The sequence below is a fragment of the Rhipicephalus microplus genome, chromosome 1 (assembly GCF_043290135.1).
Source record: "Rhipicephalus microplus isolate Deutch F79 chromosome 1, USDA_Rmic, whole genome shotgun sequence".
Lineage (NCBI taxonomy): Eukaryota > Metazoa > Arthropoda > Arachnida > Ixodida > Ixodidae > Rhipicephalus > Rhipicephalus microplus.
In genome coordinates, this window is record NC_134700.1 from 13344597 (window position 1) to 13366160 (window position 21564).

Genomic DNA, 21564 nt, shown 5'->3' on the forward strand with positions numbered 1-21564 from the left:
ATTATGAGCGGGCAGGTGATTAAATGTCCCTCTTATACAACCTAAACCCACCAAGTCTGCCAGTACGAGACCCTCGTTCAATAAAATAAGGGAAAGAAGTGTATACTTAGGGGCTCGTTTTTCCGTGTTTTAACACAATATTAAGAGATCTAACAGGCAGTTTTGCCAAGAAATGTGCAGGGGAAGTTATTAGAACCAATGGAATGTAAATAAAAAGAAAGAAAGGTGGATGAAAAAATAACCAGCCGTTGGCAGGAATCGAACCTACGACCTTCGAATAACGCGTTCGATGCTCTAACCACTGAGCTACCACAGCGGTAGTCCCTCCATCTACTTTTCTGAGTTTATATGTGAATTTTGAAGTAGGAGTGACAGTCAGCGCCATCTATAAGCCAAACGATGAATGTGAAGACACTCTTATGTGCATGTTCGGCGTCACGTATCACGTGAACTTATCATGAGCGGGACGCTGATTAATTTTCCCTCTTTACAACTTAAACACACCAAGTCTGCCTGTACGAGACCCTCGTTCAATGAAATAAGGGAAAGAAGTGTATACCAAGGGGCTCGTTTTTCCGTGTTTTAACACAATAATAATGAGATCTAACAGACAATAATGCCAAGGAATGTACAGGGGAAGTTATTAGAACCAATGAAATGTAAACAGGAAGAAAGAAAAGTGGATAAAAAAATAACCAGCCGTGGGCAGGAATCGAACCTACGACCTTCGAATAACGCGTTCGATGCTCTAACCACTGAGCTACCACCGCGGCCTTCCCTTCATCCACTTTTTTGAGTTTATATGTGAATTTAGAAGTAGGAGTGACAGTCAGCGCCATCTATAAGCCAAACGACGTATGTGAAACACTCTTATGCACATGTTTGGCGTCACGTAGCACGGGAACTTATTATGAGCGGGCAGCTGAATAATTGACCCTCTTATACAACCTAAACACACCAAGTCTGCCAGTACGAGACCCTCGTTCAATGAAATAAGGGAAAGAAGGGTATACCTAGGGGCTCGTTTTTTCTTGTTTTAACACATTATTAATGAGACCTAACAGATAGTAATGCCAAGGAATGTACAGGGGAAGTTATTAGAACCAATGGATTGTAAATAAGAAGAAAGAAAACTGGAATAAAAAGTAACCAGCCGTGGGCAGGAATCGAACCTGCGACCTTCGAATAACGCGTTCGATGCTCTAACGACTGAGCTACCACAGCGGCGGTCCCTCCATCTACTTTTCTGAGTTTATATAAGAATTTAGAAGTAGGAGTGACAGTCAGCGCCATCTATAAGCCAAACGACGAATGTGAAAACACTCTTATCTGCATGTTTGGCGTCACGTAGCACGTGAACTTATTATGAGTTGGCAGCTGAATAAGTGTCCTTCTTATACAACCTAAACACACCAAGTCTGCCAGTACGAGACCCTCGTTCAATGAAATAAGGGAAAGAAGTGTATACCTAGGGGCTCGTTTTTCCGTGTTTTAACACAATATTATGAGATCTAACAGGCAGTAATGCCAAAGAATGTGCAGGGGAAGTTAATAGAACCAATGAAATGTAAATAAAAAGAAAGAAAAGTGGATGAAAAAATAAGCAGCCGTGGGCAGGAATCGAACCTACGACCTTCGAATAACGCGTTCGATGCTCTAACCACTGAGCTACCACAGCAGCGGTCCCTCCATCTACTTTTCTGTGTTTATATGTGAATTTAGAAATTGGAGTGACAGTCAGCGCTATCTATAAGCCAAACGACGAATGTGAAAACACTCTTATGTGCATGTTTGGCGTCACGTAGCACGTGAACTCATTATGAGTTGGCAGCTGATTAATTGTCCCTCTTATACAACTTAACACACCAAGTCTGCCAGTACGAGACCCTCGTTCAATGAAATAAGGGAAAGAAGTGTATACCTAAGGGCTCGTTTTTCCGTGTTTTAACACAATATTAATGAGATCTAACAGACAGTCATGCCAAGAAATGTACAGGGGAAGGTATTAGAACCAATGGAATGTAAATAGAAAGAAAGAAAAGTGGATGAAAAAATAACCAGCCGTGGGCAGAAATCGAACCTTCGACCTTCGAATAACGCGTTCGATGTTCTAACCGCTGAGCTATCACAAGGGCCTTCCCTCCATCCACTTTTTTAGTTTATATGGGAATTTGGAAGTAGGAGTGACAGTCAGCGCCATATATAAGCAAAACGACGAATGTGAAAACTCTCTTATGCGCATGTTTTGCGTCACGTAGCACGTGAACTTATTATGAGCGCGCAGCTGACTAATTGTCCCTTTTATACAACCTAAAGACACCAATTCTGCCAGTACGAGACATTCGTTCAATGAAATAAGGGAAAGAAGTGTATAACTAAGGGCTAGTTTTTCCGTGTTTTAACACAATATTAATGAGATCTAACTGACAGTAATGCCAAGGAATGTACAGGGGAAGTTATTAGAAACAATGGATTGTAAATAAGAAGAAGAAAAACTCGAATAAAAAGTAACCAGCCGTGGGAGGAATCGAACCTGTGACCTTCGAGTAACGCGTTCGATGCTCTAACCACTGAGATACCCCAGTGGCCTTCCTTCCATCCACTTTTTTGAGTTTATATGTGAATATAGAAGTTGGAGTGAGTGTCAGCGCCATCTATGAGCCAAACGACGAATCTGAAAACACACTTATGTGCATGTTTGGCGTCACGTAGCACGTGAACTTATTATGAGCGGGCAGCTGCTTAATTGTCCCTCTTATACAACCTAAACACACCAAGTCTGCCAGTACGAGACCCTCGTTCAATGAAGTAAGGGAAAGAAGTGTATACCTAGGGGCTCGTTTTTCCGTGTTTTAACACAATATTATGAGATCTAACAGGCAGTAATGCCAAGGAATGTGCAGGGGAAGTTATTAGAACCAATGAATTGTAAATAAAAAGAAAGAAAAGTGGATGAAAGAATAACTAGCCGTGGGCAGGAATCGAACCTACGACCTTCGAATAATGCGTTCGATGCTCTAACGACTGAGCTACCACAGCGGCGGTCCCTCCATCCACTTTTCTGAGTTTATATGTGAATTTAGAAGTAGGAGTGACAGTCAGCGCCATCTATAAGCCAAACGACGAATGTGAAAACACTCTTATGCGCATGTTTGGCGTCACGTAGCACGTGAACTTATTATGAGTTGGCAGCTGAATAATTGTCCTTCTTATACAACCTAAACACACCAAGTCTGCCAATACGAGACCCTCGTTCAATGAAATAAGGGAAAGAAGTGTATACCTTTGGGCTCGTTTTTGCGTGTTTTAACACAATATTAATGAGATCTAACAGACAGTAATGCCAAGGAATGTACAGGGGAAGTTATTAGAACCAATGTAATGTAAATAAAAAAAAGAAAAGTGGATGAAAGAATAACCAGCCGTGGGCAGGAATCGAACCTACGACCTTCGAATAACGCGTTCGATGCTCTAACCACTGAGCTACCACAGCGGCGGTCCCTCCATCTACTTTTCTGAGTTTATATGTGAATTTAGAAGTAGGAGTCACAGTCAGCGCCATCTATAAGCCAAACGACGAATGTGAAAACACTCTTATGTGCATGTTTGGCGTCACGTAGCACGTGAACCTATTATGAGTTGGCAGCTGATTAATTGTCCCTCTTATACAACCTAAACACACCAAGTCTGCCAGTACGAGACCCTCGTTCAAAGAAATAAGGGAAAGAAGTGTGCACCAAGGGGCTCGTTTTTCCGTGTTTTAACACAGTGATAATGAGATCTAACAGATAGTAATGCCAAGGAATGTGCAGGGGAAGTTATTAGAACCAATGGAATGTAAATAAATAGAAAGAAAAGTGGATGAAAAAATAACCAGCCGTGGGCAGGAATCGAACCTACGAGCTTCAAATAACGCGTTCGATGCTCTAAGCACTGAGCTACCACAGCGGCGGTTCCTCCATCTACTTTTCTGAGTTTATATGTGAATTTAGAAGTAGGAGTGACAGTCAGCGCCATCTATAAGCCAAACGACGAATCTGAAAACACACTTATGCGCATGTTTGGCGTCACGTAGCACGTGAACTTCATATCAGCAGGCAGCTGAATAATTGTCCCTCTTATACAACCTAAACACACCAAGTTTGCTAGTACGAGACCCTCGTTCAATGAAATAAGGGAAAGAAGTGTATACCTTAGGACTCGTTTTTGCGTGTTTTAACACAATAATTATGAGATCTAACAGACAGTAATGCCAAGGAATGTACAGGGGAAGTTATTAGAAACAATGGCATGTAAATAAGAAGAAAGAAAACTGGATTAAAAAGTAACCAGCCGTGGGCAGGAATCGAACCTGCGACCTTCCAATAACGCGTTCGATGCTCTAACGACTGAGCTACCACAGCGGCGGTCCCTCCATCTACTTTTCTGAGTTTATATGTGAATTTAGAAGTAAGAGTGACAGTCAGCGCCATCTATAAGCCAAACGACGAATGTGAAAACACTCTTTTGTGCATGTTTGGCGTCACGTAGCACGTGAACTTATTATGACTTAGCAGCTGAATAATTGTCCTTCTTATACCACCTAAACACACCAAGTCTGCCAGTACGAGACCCTCGTTCAATGAAATCAGGGAAAGAAGTGTATACCTAAGGGCTCGTTTTTCCGTGTTTTAACACAATAATAATGAGATCTAACAGACAGTCATGCCAAGGAATGTACAGGGGAAGTTATTAAACCAATGGAATGTAAATAGAAAGAAAGAAAAGTGGATGAAAAAATAACCAGCCATGGGCAGAAATCGAACCTTCGACCTTCGAATAACGCGTTCGATGGTCTAACCACTGAGCTACCACAGCGGCCTTCCCTCTATCCACTTTTTTGAGTTTATATGTGAATATAGAAGTAGGAGTGACAGTCAGTGCCATCTATGAGCCAAACAACGAATGTGAAAACACACTTATGCGCATGTTTGGCGTCACGTAGCACGTGAACTTATTATGAGCGGGCAGCTGATTAATTGTCCCTCTTATACAACCTAAACACACCAAGTTTGCTAGTACGAGACCCTCGTTCAATAAAATAAGGGAAAGAAGTGTATACCTTAGGGCTCGTTTTTGCGTGTTTTAACACAATATAATGAGATCTAACAGACAGTAATGCCAAGGAATGTACAGGGGAAGTTATTAGAAACAATAGAATGTAAATAAGAAGAAAGAAAACTGGAATAAAAAGTAACCAGCCGTGGGCAGGAATCGAACCTGCGACCTTCGAATAACGCGTTCGATGCTCTAACGACTGAGCTACCACAGCGGCGGTCCCTCCATCTACTTTTCTGAGTTTATATAAGAATTTAGAAGTAGGAGTGACAGTCAGCGCCATCTATAAGCCAAACGACGAATGTGAAAACACTCTTATCTGCATGTTTGGCGTCACGTAGCACGTGAACTTATTATGAGTTGGCAGCTGAATAAGTGTCCTTCTTATACAACCTAAACACACCAAGTCTGCCAGTACGAGACCCTCGTTCAATGAAATAAGGGAAAGAAGTGTATACCTAGGGGCTCGTTTTTCCGTGTTTTAACACAATATTATGAGATCTAACAGGCAGTAATGCCAAAGAATGTGCAGGGGAAGTTAATAGAACCAATGAAATGTAAATAAAAAGAAAGAAAAGTGGATGAAAAAATAAGCAGCCGTGGGCAGGAATCGAACCTACGACCTTCGAATAACGCGTTCGATGCTCTAACCACTGAGCTACCACAGCAGCGGTCCCTCCATCTACTTTTCTGTGTTTATATGTGAATTTAGAAATTGGAGTGACAGTCAGCGCTATCTATAAGCCAAACGACGAATGTGAAAACACTCTTATGTGCATGTTTGGCGTCACGTAGCACGTGAACTCATTATGAGTTGGCAGCTGATTAATTGTCCCTCTTATACAACTTAACACACCAAGTCTGCCAGTACGAGACCCTCGTTCAATGAAATAAGGGAAAGAAGTGTATACCTAAGGGCTCGTTTTTCCGTGTTTTAACACAATATTAATGAGATCTAACAGACAGTCATGCCAAGAAATGTACAGGGGAAGGTATTAGAACCAATGGAATGTAAATAGAAAGAAAGAAAAGTGGATGAAAAAATAACCAGCCGTGGGCAGAAATCGAACCTTCGACCTTCGAATAACGCGTTCGATGTTCTAACCGCTGAGCTACCACAAGGGCCTTCCCTCCATCCACTTTTTTAGTTTATATGGGAATTTGGAAGTAGGAGTGACAGTCAGCGCCATATATAAGCAAAACGACGAATGTGAAAACTCTCTTATGCGCATGTTTTGCGTCACGTAGCACGTGAACTTATTATGAGCGCGCAGCTGACTAATTGTCCCTTTTATACAACCTAAAGACACCAATTCTGCCAGTACGAGACATTCGTTCAATGAAATAAGGGAAAGAAGTGTATAACTAAGGGCTAGTTTTTCCGTGTTTTAACACAATATTAATGAGATCTAACTGACAGTAATGCCAAGGAATGTACAGGGGAAGTTATTAGAAACAATGGATTGTAAATAAGAAGAAGAAAAACTCGAATAAAAAGTAACCAGCCGTGGGAGGAATCGAACCTGTGACCTTCGAGTAACGCGTTCGATGCTCTAACCACTGAGATACCCCAGTGGCCTTCCTTCCATCCACTTTTTTGAGTTTATATGTGAATATAGAAGTTGGAGTGAGTGTCAGCGCCATCTATGAGCCAAACGACGAATCTGAAAACACACTTATGTGCATGTTTGGCGTCACGTAGCACGTGAACTTATTATGAGCGGGCAGCTGCTTAATTGTCCCTCTTATACAACCTAAACACACCAAGTCTGCCAGTACGAGACCCTCGTTCAATGAAGTAAGGGAAAGAAGTGTATACCTAGGGGCTCGTTTTTCCGTGTTTTAACACAATATTATGAGATCTAACAGGCAGTAATGCCAAGGAATGTGCAGGGGAAGTTATTAGAACCAATGAATTGTAAATAAAAAGAAAGAAAAGTGGATGAAAGAATAACTAGCCGTGGGCAGGAATCGAACCTACGACCTTCGAATAATGCGTTCGATGCTCTAACGACTGAGCTACCACAGCGGCGGTCCCTCCATCCACTTTTCTGAGTTTATATGTGAATTTAGAAGTAGGAGTGACAGTCAGCGCCATCTATAAGCCAAACGACGAATGTGAAAACACTCTTATGCGCATGTTTGGCGTCACGTAGCACGTGAACTTATTATGAGTTGGCAGCTGAATAATTGTCCTTCTTATACAACCTAAACACACCAAGTCTGCCAATACGAGACCCTCGTTCAATGAAATAAGGGAAAGAAGTGTATACCTTTGGGCTCGTTTTTGCGTGTTTTAACACAATATTAATGAGATCTAACAGACAGTAATGCCAAGGAATGTACAGGGGAAGTTATTAGAACCAATGTAATGTAAATAAAAAAAAAGAAAAGTGGATGAAAGAATAACCAGCCGTGGGCAGGAATCGAACCTACGACCTTCGAATAACGCGTTCGATGCTCTAACCACTGAGCTACCACAGCGGCGGTCCCTCCATCTACTTTTCTGAGTTTATATGTGAATTTAGAAGTAGGAGTCACAGTCAGCGCCATCTATAAGCCAAACGACGAATGTGAAAACACTCTTATGTGCATGTTTGGCGTCACGTAGCACGTGAACCTATTATGAGTTGGCAGCTGATTAATTGTCCCTCTTATACAACCTAAACACACCAAGTCTGCCAGTACGAGACCCTCGTTCAATGAAATAAGGGAAAGAAGTGTGCACCAAGGGGCTCGTTTTTCCGTGTTTTAACACAGTAATAATGAGATCTAACAGATAGTAATGCCAAGGAATGTGCAGGGGAAGTTATTAGAACCAATGGAATGTAAATAAAAAGAAAGAAAAGTGGATGAAAAAATAACCAGCCGTGGGCAGGAATCGAACCTACGAGCTTCGAATAACGCGTTCGATGCTCTAAGCACTGAGCTACCACAGCGGCGGTTCCTCCATCTACTTTTCTGAGTTTATATGTGAATTTAGAAGTAGGAGTGACAGTCAGCGCCATCTATAAGCCAAACGACGAATCTGAAAACACACTTATGCGCATGTTTGGCGTCACGTAGCACGTGAACTTCATATGAGCAGGCAGCTGAATAATTGTCCCTCTTATACAACCTAAACACACCAAGTTTGCTAGTACGAGACCCTCGTTCAATGAAATAAGGGAAAGAAGTGTATACCTTAGGACTCGTTTTTGCGTGTTTTAACACAATAATTATGAGATCTAACAGACAGTAATGCCAAGGAATGTACAGGGGAAGTTATTAGAAACAATGGCATGTAAATAAGAAGAAAAAAAACTGGATTAAAAAGTAACCAGCCGTGGGCAGGAATCGAACCTGCGACCTTCCAATAACGCGTTCGATGCTCTAACGACTGAGCTACCACAGCGGCGGTCCCTCCATCTACTTTTCTGAGTTTATATGTGAATTTAGAAGTAAGAGTGACAGTCAGCGCCATCTATAAGCCAAACGACGAATGTGAAAACACTCTTTTGTGCATGTTTGGCGTCACGTAGCACGTGAACTTATTATGACTTAGCAGCTGAATAATTGTCCTTCTTATACCACCTAAACACACCAAGTCTGCCAGTACGAGACCCTCGTTCAATGAAATCAGGGAAAGAAGTGTATACCTAAGGGCTCGTTTTTCCGTGTTTTAACACAATAATAATGAGATCTAACAGACAGTCATGCCAAGGAATGTACAGGGGAAGTTATTAAAACCAATGGAATGTAAATAGAAAGAAAGAAAAGTGGATGAAAAAATAACCAGCCATGGACAGAAATCGAACCTTCGACCTTCGAATAACGCGTTCGATGGTCTAACCACTGAGCTACCACAGCGGCCTTCCCTCTATCCACTTTTTTGAGTTTATATGTGAATATAGAAGTAGGAGTGACAGTCAGTGCCATCTATGAGCCAAACGACGAATGTGAAAACACACTTATGCGCATGTTTGGCGTCACGTAGCACGTGAACTTATTATGAGCGGGCAGCTGATTAATTGTCCCTCTTATACAACCTAAACACACCAAGTTTGCTAGTACGAGACCCTCGTTCAATAAAATAAGGGAAAGAAGTGTATACCTTAGGGCTCGTTTTTGCGTGTTTTAACACAATATAATGAGATCTAACAGACAGTAATGCCAAGGAATGTACAGGGGAAGTTATTAGAAACAATGGAATGTAAATAAGAAGAAAGAAAACTGGAATAAAAAGTAACCAGCCGTGGGCAGGAATCGAACCTGCGACCTTCGAATAACGCGTTCGATGCTCTAACGACTGAGCTACCACAGCGGCGGTCCCTCCATCTACTTTTCTGAGTTTATATAAGAATTTAGAAGTAGGAGTGACAGTCAGCGCCATCTATAAGCCAAACGACGAATGTGAAAACACTCTTATCTGCATGTTTGGCGTCACGTAGCACGTGAACTTATTATGAGTTGGCAGCTGAATAAGTGTCCTTCTTATACAACCTAAACACACCAAGTCTGCCAATACGAGACCCTCGTTCAATGAAATAAGGGAAAGAAGTTTATACCTAAGGGCTCGTTTTTCCGTGTTTTAACACAATAATATGAGATCTAACAGGCAGTAATGCCAAAGAATGTGCAGGGGAAGTTATTAGAACCAATGGAATGTTAATAAAAAGAAAGAAAAGTGGATGGAAAAATAACCAGCCGTGGGCAGGAATCGAACCTACGACCTTCGAATAACGCGTTCGATGCTCTAACCACTGAGCTACCACAGCGGCGGTCCCTCCATCTACATTTCTGAGTTTATATGTGAATTTAGAAGTAGGAGTGACAGTCAGCGCCATCTATAAGCCAAATGACGAATGTGAAAACACTCTTATGTGCATGTTTGGCGTCACGTAGCACGTGAACTTATTATGAGCGGGCAGCTGATTAATTGTCCCTCTTATACAACCTAAACACACCAAGTTTGCTAGTACGAGACCCTCGTTCAATAAAATAAGGGAAATAAGTGTATACCTAAGGGCTCGTTTTTCCGTGTTTTAACACAATATTAATGAGATCTAACAGACAGTCATGCCAACGAATGTACAGGGGAAGTTATTAGAACCAATGGAATGTAAATAGAAAGAAAGAAAAGTGGATTAAAAAGTAACCAGCCGTGGGCAGGAATCGAACCTGCGACCTTCGAATAACGCGTTCGATGCTCTAACGACTGAGCTACCACAGCGGCGGTCCCTCCATCTACTTTTCTGAGTTTATATAAGAATTTAGAAGTAGGAGTGACAGTCAGCGCCATCTATAAGCCAAACGACGAATGTGAAAACACTCTTATCTGCATGTTTGGCGTCACGTAGCACGTGAACTTATTATGAGTTGGCAGCTGAATAAGTGTCCTTCTTATACAACCTAAACACACCAAGTCTGCCAATACGAGACCCTCATTCAATGAAATAAGGGAAAGAAGTTTATACCTAAGGGCTAGTTTTTCCGTGTTTTAACACAATATTAATGAGATCTAACTGACAGTAATGCCAAGGAATGTACAGGGGAAGTTATTAGAAACAATGGATTGTAAATAAGAAGAAGAAAAACTCGAATAAAAAGTAACCAGCCGTGGGAGGAATCGAACCTGTGACCTTCGAGTAACGCGTTCGATGCTCTAACCACTGAGATACCCCAGTGGCCTTCCTTCCATCCACTTTTTTGAGTTTATATGTGAATATAGAAGTTGGAGTGAGTGTCAGCGCCATCTATGAGCCAAACGACGAATCTGAAAACACACTTATGTGCATGTTTGGCGTCACGTAGCACGTGAACTTATTATGAGCGGGCAGCTGCTTAATTGTCCCTCTTATACAACCTAAACACACCAAGTCTGCCAGTACGAGACCCTCGTTCAATGAAGTAAGGGAAAGAAGTGTATACCTAGGGGCTCGTTTTTCCGTGTTTTAACACAATATTATGAGATCTAACAGGCAGTAATGCCAAGGAATGTGCAGGGGAAGTTATTAGAACCAATGAATTGTAAATAAAAAGAAAGAAAAGTGGATGAAAGAATAACTAGCCGTGGGCAGGAATCGAACCTACGACCTTCGAATAATGCGTTCGATGCTCTAACGACTGAGCTACCACAGCGGCGGTCCCTCCATCCACTTTTCTGAGTTTATATGTGAATTTAGAAGTAGGAGTGACAGTCAGCGCCATCTATAAGCCAAACGACGAATGTGAAAACACTCTTATGCGCATGTTTGGCGTCACGTAGCACGTGAACTTATTATGAGTTGGCAGCTGAATAATTGTCCTTCTTATACAACCTAAACACACCAAGTCTGCCAATACGAGACCCTCGTTCAATGAAATAAGGGAAAGAAGTGTATACCTTTGGGCTCGTTTTTGCGTGTTTTAACACAATATTAATGAGATCTAACAGACAGTAATGCCAAGGAATGTACAGGGGAAGTTATTAGAACCAATGTAATGTAAATAAAAAAAAAGAAAAGTGGATGAAAGAATAACCAGCCGTGGGCAGGAATCGAACCTACGACCTTCGAATAACGCGTTCGATGCTCTAACCACTGAGCTACCACAGCGGCGGTCCCTCCATCTACTTTTCTGAGTTTATATGTGAATTTAGAAGTAGGAGTCACAGTCAGCGCCATCTATAAGCCAAACGACGAATGTGAAAACACTCTTATGTGCATGTTTGGCGTCACGTAGCACGTGAACCTATTATGAGTTGGCAGCTGATTAATTGTCCCTCTTATACAACCTAAACACACCAAGTCTGCCAGTACGAGACCCTCGTTCAATGAAATAAGGGAAAGAAGTGTGCACCAAGGGGCTCGTTTTTCCGTGTTTTAACACAGTAATAATGAGATCTAACAGATAGTAATGCCAAGGAATGTGCAGGGGAAGTTATTAGAACCAATGGAATGTAAATAAAAAGAAAGAAAAGTGGATGAAAAAATAACCAGCCGTGGGCAGGAATCGAACCTACGAGCTTCGAATAACGCGTTCGATGCTCTAAGCACTGAGCTACCACAGCGGCGGTTCCTCCATCTACTTTTCTGAGTTTATATGTGAATTTAGAAGTAGGAGTGACAGTCAGCGCCATCTATAAGCCAAACGACGAATCTGAAAACACACTTATGCGCATGTTTGGCGTCACGTAGCACGTGAACTTCATATGAGCAGGCAGCTGAATAATTGTCCCTCTTATACAACCTAAACACACCAAGTTTGCTAGTACGAGACCCTCGTTCAATGAAATAAGGGAAAGAAGTGTATACCTTAGGACTCGTTTTTGCGTGTTTTAACACAATAATTATGAGATCTAACAGACAGTAATGCCAAGGAATGTACAGGGGAAGTTATTAGAAACAATGGCATGTAAATAAGAAGAAAAAAAACTGGATTAAAAAGTAACCAGCCGTGGGCAGGAATCGAACCTGCGACCTTCCAATAACGCGTTCGATGCTCTAACGACTGAGCTACCACAGCGGCGGTCCCTCCATCTACTTTTCTGAGTTTATATGTGAATTTAGAAGTAAGAGTGACAGTCAGCGCCATCTATAAGCCAAACGACGAATGTGAAAACACTCTTTTGTGCATGTTTGGCGTCACGTAGCACGTGAACTTATTATGACTTAGCAGCTGAATAATTGTCCTTCTTATACCACCTAAACACACCAAGTCTGCCAGTACGAGACCCTCGTTCAATGAAATCAGGGAAAGAAGTGTATACCTAAGGGCTCGTTTTTCCGTGTTTTAACACAATAATAATGAGATCTAACAGACAGTCATGCCAAGGAATGTACAGGGGAAGTTATTAAAACCAATGGAATGTAAATAGAAAGAAAGAAAAGTGGATGAAAAAATAACCAGCCATGGACAGAAATCGAACCTTCGACCTTCGAATAACGCGTTCGATGGTCTAACCACTGAGCTACCACAGCGGCCTTCCCTCTATCCACTTTTTTGAGTTTATATGTGAATATAGAAGTAGGAGTGACAGTCAGTGCCATCTATGAGCCAAACGACGAATGTGAAAACACACTTATGCGCATGTTTGGCGTCACGTAGCACGTGAACTTATTATGAGCGGGCAGCTGATTAATTGTCCCTCTTATACAACCTAAACACACCAAGTTTGCTAGTACGAGACCCTCGTTCAATAAAATAAGGGAAAGAAGTGTATACCTTAGGGCTCGTTTTTGCGTGTTTTAACACAATATAATGAGATCTAACAGACAGTAATGCCAAGGAATGTACAGGGGAAGTTATTAGAAACAATGGAATGTAAATAAGAAGAAAGAAAACTGGAATAAAAAGTAACCAGCCGTGGGCAGGAATCGAACCTGCGACCTTCGAATAACGCGTTCGATGCTCTAACGACTGAGCTACCACAGCGGCGGTCCCTCCATCTACTTTTCTGAGTTTATATAAGAATTTAGAAGTAGGAGTGACAGTCAGCGCCATCTATAAGCCAAACGACGAATGTGAAAACACTCTTATCTGCATGTTTGGCGTCACGTAGCACGTGAACTTATTATGAGTTGGCAGCTGAATAAGTGTCCTTCTTATACAACCTAAACACACCAAGTCTGCCAATACGAGACCCTCGTTCAATGAAATAAGGGAAAGAAGTTTATACCTAAGGGCTCGTTTTTCCGTGTTTTAACACAATAATATGAGATCTAACAGGCAGTAATGCCAAAGAATGTGCAGGGGAAGTTATTAGAACCAATGGAATGTTAATAAAAAGAAAGAAAAGTGGATGGAAAAATAACCAGCCGTGGGCAGGAATCGAACCTACGACCTTCGAATAACGCGTTCGATGCTCTAACCACTGAGCTACCACAGCGGCGGTCCCTCCATCTACATTTCTGAGTTTATATGTGAATTTAGAAGTAGGAGTGACAGTCAGCGCCATCTATAAGCCAAATGACGAATGTGAAAACACTCTTATGTGCATGTTTGGCGTCACGTAGCACGTGAACTTATTATGAGCGGGCAGCTGATTAATTGTCCCTCTTATACAACCTAAACACACCAAGTTTGCTAGTACGAGACCCTCGTTCAATAAAATAAGGGAAATAAGTGTATACCTAAGGGCTCGTTTTTCCGTGTTTTAACACAATATTAATGAGATCTAACAGACAGTCATGCCAACGAATGTACAGGGGAAGTTATTAGAACCAATGGAATGTAAATAGAAAGAAAGAAAAGTGGATTAAAAAGTAACCAGCCGTGGGCAGGAATCGAACCTGCGACCTTCGAATAACGCGTTCGATGCTCTAACGACTGAGCTACCACAGCGGCGGTCCCTCCATCTACTTTTCTGAGTTTATATAAGAATTTAGAAGTAGGAGTGACAGTCAGCGCCATCTATAAGCCAAACGACGAATGTGAAAACACTCTTATCTGCATGTTTGGCGTCACGTAGCACGTGAACTTATTATGAGTTGGCAGCTGAATAAGTGTCCTTCTTATACAACCTAAACACACCAAGTCTGCCAATACGAGACCCTCATTCAATGAAATAAGGGAAAGAAGTTTATACCTAAGGGCTCGTTTTTCCGTGTTTTAACACAATAATATGAGATCTAACAGGCAGTAATGCCAAAGAATGTGCAGGGGAAGTTATTAGAACCAATGGAATGTTAATAAAAAGAAAGAAAAGTGGATGGAAAAATAACCAGCCGTGGGCAGGAATCGAACCTACGACCTTCGAATAACGCGTTCGATGCTCTAACCACTGAGCTACCACAGCGGCGGTCCCTCCATCTACATTTCTGAGTTTATATGTGAATTTAGAAGTAGGAGTGACAGTCAGCGCCATCTATAAGCCAAATGACGAATGTGAACCCTACTGAAAAGTTCCGTATGAAATCTTACGGAAAATATATGGACTCCGTAACATTTCCTTATGCTACATACGGAAAACTAATAGAGTTTTATGGAAATATACGGAAGTTGTATGGCATTTACGGAAAGCTTCTTATGGAATATATGGAAGGATAAGGAAATTGTATGGCGTATACGGAAAGCTTTTTATGGAGTATACAGAAAGATAAGGAAAATGTATGGCATATATGGAAAGCTTTATATGGAGTATATGGAAAGATAAGGAAGTTTATGGCGTGGATGGAGTGAGTTTTATGGAAAATATGGAAAGATAAGGAAACTTATGGAGCATACGGAGAGTTCATTATGGAAGATTTGGGAGGATAAGGAAAGTGTATTGAGTGTACAGAAGCTTTCATAAGGAAAATACAGAATGTAAGGTCTTACGGAAATATACAAATTTTGTAAGGTGCTTACGAAAATGTGCAATAGTGTATGAAAGGAATGTGGATTGTTGCAAAAATGTGGAAACTGTACAGTTGTTGTCACATTTTCAGCAGGAAATACGAGCTCTATAAAGTTATAAATGAATGCACAGTGACATATATAGTACAAAAGAATAACGCAGGCTAGTCTGTGTTGTTAGTCACCGCTGTTCGCCCTTTTCCAGAATGAATAGAACTTCTGCAGATGACCAGGTGCTAAAGTCTGTCACACGGAAAATGTGTCATTCAAAAGGAATGACAATAACTGTCATTTTACTTGCATGCTGTCACACGAAAACAAATCAAGCAAGCAAAGCATAACTTCAAGGGCTCGTTTTTTGGTAGAAACAATAATAATGAGAACTAAATTCAATGTGAATGAACTTGTCAATATTAATGAAACTGTTCTCATTAACATCGGCAAAGAGAAATGTCATTTTAAAATATCGACCATGAGCTTAGCTCTTCGGAGCACCGACAAAAGAAATGAAAATCTATGAAAACTAATTGCATGTAGCCTAAAAATAATTTTTTATTGATAGTATATGTGCTCCTACAATATAGATACAGCTATACACAACTTGCCACAGCTTCACGACAAAAACGAGGTAGGGGCAGAGGGAGTGGTCAGAAAAATAATTAAGTATGAGAGCACAACTGATATGTACGGACACATTACTTCCAGGTCAACACACAAGAACACTCCAGACATCGCCATAATATGTACATACCACCCCTAGTCCCACGTAACGATTGCTTTAAGTTTAGTTACTTTCCACGTGCTATTGAAGATTGGAATTTGCTGCCAGAGTCTATAATTGGTTGTTCCTCGCTTACATCATTTGAACAGAATCTCAAACGTTTATTTCCTGAATAACAGTGATGTGCGTCTTTACTTTTTGTTGGTTGCATGAGACTGCAGTAGTTGTCTTCCAAATCTTCAGTGCGGTGCAAAAGTGCCGCCTCAAATGCGTCATGTGCTGTTCTGCGCGTATGTATTGCATTGCATGTGTGTTCCATTTCTTGTTATGTATAACTTCGAGTTGCTGCTCACAGTAATACCGAGAATTTATCTCGAGACCTGTACGGTACTTCTTTTTTGCGAATAATTGTTTGTACTTCCACCCTGTAACGGCCCACTTCTGGGCTAACAGTATAAATAAATGAAATGAAATGAAATAATGGTGCTTATTATTGATGCACGGATGGTCGTGTATAGAGCTGGGTCGTTTTGAGATCTTCAAAAGCATTGTTTCAGACCACCATGCAGATTACGCTTCCATTGTAGTGCTACATAAGACACAACTTATGGGCCAGCTTTAATGAATAAAAAGATTATAGGTTAAACAAATGCTTTAAAATATATCATATCATGGCTGCATGGACGCATACAAGCTATGTAAAGCGCAATAAAGTGAGGACGCATGAGCTTCTCTTGATGCTTCAGTTCTACATAGATGCTTCAACTGTGCTGCAAAGAAATTTAACCAATGTCTGTGTGTGCAACATTGTCCATTTTAAACTATCTATATGTATATATAAAATTCCTACTGCGGGTTAAGCTACGTAGCACGCCATAACTCTTCCTTTTATTAAGGGCAATTTTTCAAACAATCAACATTATTCATTTTCTGTCTCATGACTTCGTGCCCGCAATTCTTGGTTTGGCTCGATCACAATTGTGCAGCCCTTATTTTGGAGGAATCAAAAAACATCAACCAAAATATATTTTGGAACTGCTCCTCGGTGATATTGCCTTCCCTCAACTGCCACAGCTTAGATTGCTTTATTTGCTTCGTCACAGTACAGTGTAACAGGAGGCGGAGGGAAAAGCCGTAATGACGGCTTGAGGGATCCTCCGCCCCCTTTGTGAACAATGGCAGCAGATGAAGGACATCACAATATCATACACTTTCACATTGTTTTACGTAAAGATCATGCCACAAGGGAAGGAAACCTGAAAACGTAGTTGATACATAGCTTACACAACAAAGGAACTTGCAGCAATCTTCTGCACCTGAATAAATACATAGTTTATAGAACATATAACATAGTTTGCTACATAGTTTATAGAACAAAAAGAGCCGCTAATTCTGCGACACTTAAAAGAGACACATCTATACCTTTGCTAATATAAGTATTCAGAATTCGCGGTAGAGTACATCGAAGCATCTGAAAACCATAATTAGTGCGAAAGTACAGAACGTTCCACATTTCTGTATTTCTTGTTTCATACGCCTTTTCAGCTTGAGATGAGTCATATAGCAAGTCTCGCGCATACCTAGGGCCTACCCTTGAGGAAACTGGTCCGGCTGTGAAATGCTCAGTTTTTTCTCAAATAAACTTTTTGGTTTGAGTTTTCTCAGTTCTCGAGTCCCTTCACAATAAAGCAGACCCAATGTTCCCCTTAGTCCTTAATTTTGTTATATTATGAAATAAATAAAAAAATTAATACTGAAAATAAAAATACTAATAACTGTTGCGCAAAAAACACAGTCCCACATACGTACTTGAACGCAATATTGCTTTTATTTTGTTTTATAACCTAAGGCATTAGAAAAAATAGCAGTACAATAAAAACGTTGAAAAAAAATTAATTTTGGTGGGACTTGAACCTGCGCCACTCAGTTGTGCTCGTGCACGTGAACCGAGTGCGTTAACTAGCTAAGCTATTCGCGCAGAACAGTGAAGAGCGTTTAAGGTATGCATATAAATTTGCTTTTCACACGCTATGTGTTGGCATAGTTATGTACGATATGCGATCGTATCTATTGTTGTGTGCATACGTTTTGTGATTGTGTATACGTCACATGCTGTTCAAATGTCTTTCAACTATAGATTGCTGCCCCGCCGCGGATGAAAACAAGTATTTTTACATCCACACACAAGCTTGAGCAGTTGAAGGTTGTTTCCCGGGGCTCTCTTGCGATTGAGTCGGCCACCACAGGGAATTAGAGTGATACGCCATTAATCCCTGCATCTAGCTGTATTCCACTTAGTAGCTCTATCGCTTGATGACAAATCGAGCGCGGGGCGCGACGTTATTGCGCACGACCATGCCTCGCGTAGTGGCGACATCAGCTGATTGCGCCGGCCCGCTTGCTTCGATTTGCTTCAGAGCAAAGAAATGTCATACCTTGAAAGATTGCGTACTGCACTATATCAAAATGTTACTGCTTTGTAGCCATCCTATTATTCATTGAGAATTGATAACTCTGATATCACTACTGTAGAGCTTTGCGTCGGCGACACGCACCGAACGTGAAACCGCACTACGTCTGTCGTAGAAGCAGTAGGAGGCTGTCGTCTGCTAGAACAAAAACAAAACAAAAACCTGCGAAAATATTCATAAGTTGTAACTTGTTTTTTGAATAACCGTTTATCACTTTTAAAGTTATTTTGCCAGATAACATACATTTTTTTTAGTTTATAGCAGCGACAGATTTTTTTTCCCTCACACAGATATCCAAGCCAAATCCATTCACAGCTAAAGCCACATGTTGTTTGTCTTTGTCTCCGTGGGTAGCTCTCTCCTGTGTTCGCGCTGCTACACACGAGAGCACGAAATGTTAAATTTACGCAAGGAAGCGCCGTTCCTCGTTCGTGTGATGTGCTAAGATTGCGCCCTATTCCCGCGGTTGTTCGAGTGCGGATTAAGTGCGAGTCGTCCAAGCAATCGGCGGGTTGGGCGGGCGCTCGGACTCCGAGGTGACGGCTGACGCCTGTGGTTGCTTCCCTCAGGACAGTGTGAAAGAAACTAAAGGTAAGGGGGACACTTTTTTATGTAGACCAAGTATGCCACTCAGTGCAAGTGTGTGTTGCTGCACTAGAACGAGGCGTCGTGAAACGGCAACCTTACGCGCCTTTGCGAGTGCGGTTGCCGATTCGCTTTGGCAAGGCTAACGCTAGCAGAGCCATGGCGCATCGGCGCGGCCTTACTGGAGCTAATTCGAGACAACTGCGGCAACATGCATGTGTATGGTGATCGATTTTTTCATATGTGCAGTGTAGTGAGGAAGACGCACACGGCGCTTGCTACGTTGTTGATTAAACGAAGCCTGCAGTGCCATTTGATGGAAAGCAGCATTTTGTTTACGTTCGCGGGCGATACAACTCGTAACTTGGCTCGATTCACCTAGCCAACCGCCTAAGTGGGTTGATTAGCATACGTTCACGGTAGAGCGTTATTATGCCCCTAAACAGTGGCGTGTGCTTGTTGAAAGATATAATGTGTGTGCCTAGTGTAGAGAGAGAGGTGTTCGTGCAATCTGCATATGTACCTGCAAGACGCTTTTGCTTGTAACTAATAATGTACCGGCCAGCACCTACATTGTACGCCTGACTTTGAAGAAAAATTGCATGCACAATGTGAGATTTTGTAATCTGCCAGAGTTGCTTTTTATAAAATAATACACTGCCAGCATGTTCAAAATATGTTTCGCTGCTGTGTGGCAGGGGTGCGGTTATCATGCTGTTGTGTAGTTGCTGATGCAAGCACTTATAGTTTTGATGCGTTAATATTTCTCATCTAACTCATCAGGTGTTTGGCTGTTTCAGCACAAACAAGGCAAAGAGAGAAGGAAGACGGGTAATGACAGGAGGAGTGCCGACTTTTGTTTGCAGGAGAATACCCATGTTGGTGTATTTATTGTGACAGCCTTTCTGTGTTGCTTTCTTGCCCAATTTATGCAACAACACAGTTGTCAGCAATATGAAAGAGAACACTGAAATTAGCTTTTAAAGATCATGGTGACTAAATGCCTAGTAATTCACAGCACAAAGTAACAACAAAAGACATCAGTATGATTATTGTGGACGAGTACAGACTTGCATCTAAAAAATATATTGTGCAAAATGTTGCCTAAGTAAGAAACCTCTCTATGTTTGCAAATAGTGTGACGTCACTTCGAGCGCCGTGCCAGCCATTCCCTCCCTCTGTGCAAGGGCTGGTTGGCAAGGAAGTTGTTTGTGACATTCCTGATAGACCACTGAGATATATGCGATTCTAAACCTGTAGCCTAATATATACATAATCTTTTGCGCAGTTACATCGCTGCATCTGACACCTACAACTTATTTGCATATTTACATTGCTCTCTTAGGACCTAACACACAAACTTGTTTGCATTGTCACTTCATGAATATCGAGCGGTAAAGGTACTGAGTATATGTGAAACAAGAATCTCTGCTTATTACATGAAGACATATGAGGCCTTCGATAAAACGAGTTATACCTTTATTGGGCTTGCGTACTCGTCGGGGCGATTCATACATGCAGCTTCAGCAAATGGTATCTTCCAGCCCGGTGACCATGCAATTTTTTTCTGCACATAGCGCAAACACTGAGATGTACCCACTCGCAGATGGTCGCGTCAAGTGCATATTTACCTTGACTAAAATGTCGAATCAAGTTTTTTCATCGACCGGTCCCTGCCATGAGTGCTAACGTCTTCGCAAACAAGACACATTGTTATTGACACTGCACACACCACACACAATATTCTCAGTTGAACCAATATTCTCAATACCTTTCAATGCACACTACATGCCGCAATCAACAGTGCACAATTTTGAAGACTATGCCACTGTTCCTCGCACAGGCCACCACGTGTGTTCACTTCTTCAAGATAAACAGACAGCGTGGCAAATATTTTACCACACAGCTAAATGTTTGCTGACACATACTACAGCTAATGTCGACATTGTAACGTGAAGTGTAAGCTTTGAAAAATTAAAGCTTGCCCCAAACACCGCACGACTGTACCGGGCTGAGCCACCAGCGGGAGTGTTTTTCCAGCCACACCTTTTACATGTGCCAGTGACATCATGCTGTGACGTACCTCGGTAGGGGCCTATCGCTGCATACTTTATGTGAATGAGGGTCCTGTTAGTGAAAGCAGGCATTGTTGATTTCGTAACTTGTTCATTCCCAACTGGACCTTCATTTGCACGAGTTGTCTGACTGATATTCAGGCGAACTTTTGTGCAATAAGTTATACAGTTGGCAGTCTGCGCTTGCTCTATACTGTTGTTACTGGTGTTTCTTGTTGTTACTTTGCACTGCTCATTACTGCTCACCTACAGAAACTAGCCTATCTTGCTGCTGTTTTGGACAAGATGCAGCTGGCAAGTGCGATAGTGTTCATAACTC